The sequence below is a fragment of the Labrus bergylta genome, chromosome 16, assembly GCF_963930695.1.
Source record: "Labrus bergylta chromosome 16, fLabBer1.1, whole genome shotgun sequence".
Taxonomy (NCBI): Eukaryota; Metazoa; Chordata; class Actinopteri; order Labriformes; family Labridae; genus Labrus; species Labrus bergylta.
Genome location: NC_089210.1, coordinates 1,633,802 through 1,639,611, shown reverse-complemented (window position 1 = coordinate 1,639,611; position 5,810 = coordinate 1,633,802).

The following is a 5,810-nucleotide window of genomic DNA, read 5'->3' as shown; positions in this document are numbered from 1 at the left end:
AGACGGATTAAATTGCAGGTCAGCTTGTCTGGTCATGGTAACCTAAATAATGAAAAACACGAAGATAATAACGCCTTCTGTCCATTTTAAGCTTTAGCTAAAATGCTTCAGACTTAATTTTATTGTATTTATTTAGTGTTTAATTGACTAATAAAATCGTATTTACGCGGAAAGAAACACGATACAGACAATATTTCACCGCAAATCAACCTAAATGGGCTGCCAAAACAAATAAAGATCTCCAAAACAAACATTAAAAATACCAACACCAAGATAAAACAATATTTATATTAATTTTTTTATTTCTAATAACAATTTTATTTCAGAATGACCCTTAAAACATTCAACGTAAGCAGTGAGACCACCTACAATCTCTTTAAATAAATAAAATTACGTCAAAATAACTGGGAAATCCTTCATTTTCCCCCATTTTTTAATTCAAAGTTATGCACATTTTTAATTTACATAATTAACTCGTTTTTAATTGCAATTTAACCTCTTTCCTTTATCTGTGAAGAGCATCTGATTTCTTCACGTCATTGTTCTTTGACCCCTTGCAGCACTCGTCTCATTTAATTTTCCACTTTAAATACAGATGTGTCCATAGGCATGCAAACAGAAATATTATAGCTTTTCCAATAGTCTATGTGTCTGTGCCTTTGTCAAAAACGTCCTTGTTTTTAAGTCGAGTAAGTGAATCTGTTTGCCTTCACATGAGATAAATGTAAAAGTCAAATTCCCTGCATGTCCTCACATTTGGCTTATATCTGATTCTGATCACAGCTGAAGGCTTCAGTTTTTCTTTTCTGTGTATAAAAAGTTTCTCAAAGCACCACTAGGTGGCTCTAGTTAACAAACAGCTCACTGCCCCAGTACTCCAACTGTAACAGGTGATTTGAAAAATCTGAATTATAAAACTAGATTTTTTTATGATAAGGCTATTATAAGCCATATTATTTATCTTGATATTTAAAACAGCAGGATAAATATGAAGTGATTAATTAGTTCACAATTATTATAAATCATGATTAAATATGCACCTCTATGTTCCACTCTTATCATGAAAAAGCCTCCAGAGTGGAAACATACTGACCTTATCACACAAGTTGGGGATTTACAGCTTAATGCAACTTTTGCAGGTTTGTGTCAGAAGCCTCTCTCTCTCTCTCTCTCATATTATCATTAACATGCTATCACCCACGTACTGCCGTTCCTTGGAAATGTTTGCATGTTTGCACGTCTCCTTCCTGCACACATTGTCGCTGTCACAGATCAAACTTGGGCGACCAATTGCAAAACCAACTCTGCCCACTGCTTCCTGTTTGCTTTGGCTAAATCAACCGGTGACTGAGGTCCACTGAACACCTGTAGTCAGTGAAATATTTGTCATGCTGTACAGAAAAAAACAGTCAGGTCAAAACAGCCTCTTACATCTGGTTTGATCATATTTGTCTGGCCAGAGTTCCTGTTTTTCTAGATTGTTCACCAGAGGAATGTACAGGTTCACCTATTCCTCCTCAGTCTTCACTGGCTGCTACTATTAACTCACACTTAAATGACCAGACCCCTCGTCTCCCCCAGCTGATTATAGTTTGACTTTGATTTTGCATATGTTTGCACACGTCTATCTCGCAGCATGCCAGTGTTTGTAACACAGGTCACATTTCATGTAAGGTGATTTGTGATTGGAGAAGAAGAGGGTCTTTTTTTTAACACCTGGGAGGAAGTGAAGTTCATGACTCGAGGGGAGGGGGGTTAGCAGAGAAGTTATTTACCCACAGAGGGATAGGTCAGAGCTGACTAATGCCTGAGTGGAAGGAGGTGTGGTAGGGACACAAGCGAGGCCAGGCTCGAGCGGAGGCTGACTATTTTTGGCCGGCTCCTCTTCCTCTACGCTAATTCCTCTTTTCACCCGTTCTCTCTTTCCTTATTCCCCAGATGTGCTTCCTTCCTGAAAGTCAAAAGGCTTTACTTCTCCTCTTTTCCAACCCCACTCTGACGCACTTGCATCCCTCTTGGGGGAACTAGAAGGGTGTAGGTGGGGGGGGCCGTTAGCTTAGATTGAGTAATTTTTCCTTTTTTTGAATCTTGTGGTTTTGTTGTTTGGAAAAAAAGGGGATAGTTCCTGTTTTTAATTTTTTTTTTTTAAAAGTGCGAACTGCATTCTGCATGCTACAAGGACACATAGTTGTGCAATGTTTGTGAATAGTAAACAAGAAACCACATCTTTCATCTCTTTGCTTAAAGGCACTGTGGAATCTAAAAATGTGGTTTATTCATCTTAAAACTACACTTAGATGTTTGGACTGTACTGTGCAGGAGAAAACATGTGCAGCATAAAACTGTAGGAACTGAGTTTATACAAATTAGGAGGATTACACAACGAGGTCAGAAGCCGTGCAGTCGCAGTTTAATATTCATCTTTAAATTACACGGCAGCTAATATGTAAAGTTTCATATCTCATATTGCATCAGTAATACATTTTATGGGGTTTACATAAAAACTGCTATTAGATAAGTAAAACCAAGTTGTTGCTACCTATTGCCTAACATCCTAACAGCCTAGAGTTATACCACAAGTTCCTTTGCTGTGATTTGTTGAGAGGAATACCCATAAGGGTCACATATTCTCCTCCTCTTCTTCAGTCTAAATAAGTCTCAGAGCTCCTCAAAACATGTGTGTGAAGTTTCTTGTTCTAAATCCACTCTGATCCTGTATTTGATCATGTCTATAAACCCCTCTATTTCAGCCCTGCTCAGAACAGGCTGTTTCTGTGTCTGTACCTTTAAATATGTAAATGAGCTGTGTCTGACCACGCCCCCTCTCTGGAAGGGCTCGGAGAACAAACGCCTAACTGTGGGAGTGTCACCCACCTGGGGGAGGGGCTACTGCCCTTTGTGATGTCATGAAGGGAAAATCTCCAAAGGGCCTGTTTGAGCGGATGAGGAGAGGATGGACTTTTCTCATCATTGGGGGGTTTGTAAACAGACTAGGGACACATATAGTTTCAGACAAATTAACATTTTTGAATAAGTCAAAAGTGAGTTTGAGTCAATGACAATGTCTGCTGCAAATGTGGGAGGTTCTAAATCTCCAAAGTTTCAGATTAACTAATTCCAATTCCCATTAATGAATGAATCAGGTTATTTCTAGGGCATAGTAGAGCCATACAATTCTCCTACAATTTGGGAAAATGTATCTAAAACCAGTTCCCGCATTCCTAATTTTCAATGATTGATGTGGGGTGGAGAGACAAAGAAGAGCTGCACCTTTAAATAAAGGAATGCCAGCGATGTGCAGCCGTGCCCGGGCACTTGGAGCTGGAATGTTCTGGAATGCTGGCAGCGGTTTTTATTTTCCCCTGCAGCTTTCCCAGGTGTTGGAGTGAGAGGAAAACAACAAAACCGAGGAACACAGATGGACAGGCTATGAATAAAGAAGAGGGCGTGGGGATAGAGGCTGAAAAACACCCATGAGTCTGATCAGAAAGCACTTTTCTAGACATGAGGTCACACATATGGGTACATGCTGTCAGGACATGTAAAACAGAGGAGGGAAACGCCAAGATTTTATGGCCCTCTCTGCCTTATCAGCTGTCTCCTCCCACGCTCTCTAAACACAGATTTATTTCTTTGTGAAGGGCAGGTAGGCAGTAATAGCTTCACCTCTGACAGGGAGTGCCTTTCTCCTGAATACAGGCATGCTGTTGACCCTTTGAAAGGGTGTCTGCCTTTTAAAACCAGCCCTATAAAATCTCAGATGAATCGTAGCACGTGTTGAAGACGTTTCCGCAAAAGAATACACAACTGTTTAATTCGACTTCTCTCTGGTGACTCAGTGATTGTTGTGTCTGTGCAACTTTTAAAACAAGGACTACTCATATTATGTAACAGGTGATAATTACCCTCATGGTTGATATATATCTTAGAATGACTCACAGTCACAACAGCTGTTTGACCCCGCTCTGCTCCATTCAGGCCTGACCCCAATAAAACAGTAAACTGACGACCTGAGAAAGGATGAGCCCTACTGGTTATGTGGAGAATACCATTAAGAGGAATCATTAGGAGAAAAGGAACTGACTTTAAAAATTGATTTAAAATCAGAATAAGGTTGCTTTATTACCTTGCTAATTGCCATCTCTACTGGACAAATGAAGAGATTGCATTGTGAGTGGATCCTAATAGATAAATGATGAGTGTGACATGTTTTCTCTATTTGTTAAGATTTTTGTATTTTGTGTAAAGTTAAATAAAAGGGGAAGAAATCGCTGCAAGACCTTATTTTGTTGAGACACAGCTTGACACATTTTTCTGAGCAATATTTATATCATGATGTATTAATTATATTTGTATATGTGAAGTGATTTAGGCACATATCTTTTGAGTCCTGGACTACAATATGTATGACTTTCCTGATTATTATTATTTTTTTCAGAGAAACTGTGTCATCATTTTGGTTATTTAAATAACACCAGTTCAAACTCATACAGTAGGTGGCGGTAATGCACCTGAAAGATGAGAGTCACCTGGACAAAAAAACGGTAAAAAAAAAAAAGAAGAAAAAAAACGGAAAGAATATTTGAAAAGGGAAAAGATTAGACCCCATTTAACTTTTCCAAGCCTGGTAATTTGGCGATATTTTTTTAGTCATAAAAATGCAATATACACAATGAGCGAGGCACATCTGGCAAAAAAATACATATCTAAAAAAAAATTACGTAATGACGTAACAATGACAGCATTGATGATGACGTTCACCTGTGCCGCTCTATTTTGTTTCCTTTCCTTACAAGTGGAATTGGAGTTTATTGACAACAGAAACATGATAAAATTAAACCTTTTGTAGTTTAAAAGTCACAAGAAGAGTCAAATCTGTACAAATAATACAAAAAATTCGTGCTAACTGGCTCATTATGGACGGAGTTGCGTTTGTTACGGAGAAGAAAAGATTAACGGACCGCTAATTCCCGCGACGAGGATGCTAACTGCTAACCTGGTGGCGACGGGAGAAGTGCCACAAATGGAGGATAAGGAGGGAGAGGAAGAGGAGGGTGGTGATGGTGATGAAGAGGACTGTCTGAAGAAGCTACATAAATACTGTGAGTAAGCGACGTGAGCTAAACGTGATGCTAACTTCTGTTATGTGCGGTGTCTCGGAACAACAAGCTGCTAGCTAGCTGGAGTGGTGTGTTGCTGTTTCCATGGTAACAAAGGAGGAAATCGCTTTTTGCTGCTTTGTTGTTTGTGTTGACTCTGATTTGGATAGTTGTTGTGTGTGATTATTGTTTATTTAATTTTGACTAGAGTTGGCTCATTTATCTTTTAGCCTTTATTTTAAGAATTAGGTCAGAAAATATAGAGACAGAAATTGTATTGAATTTATTTATTTAATAGGGACAATGCAATTTAACAACTTCAATACAAAGCATGAAACTGATGTGCTGCATAAAGAGTATAGAGCTGTTGCTAATTTCCAACTCGTGTCCACAGTCGGGCCTTTGTGCAAACAAACAGATTAAAATGTAAAACATTCAGTTACATAAAACCCCATAACACCATATGAGGATACATTAAAATACATGTACAACAATACAAATGCTATGAACCAGTTTAAAATAAAGTTTGAATATACTAATTAAAAGTGGGTACAGCTCTGGCTTGCTTTGAGCATTTCACCTGTTTTGTAAAAGATTTTAAGTCGGAGATTAATTTTATTTCAGGTGGTAATGTGTTCCAGAGTTCGAAGGCTGATTGACCAAACGTAGATCTATGATGTTGTACGCTACAGTTTCCATTCACAGTGCTTC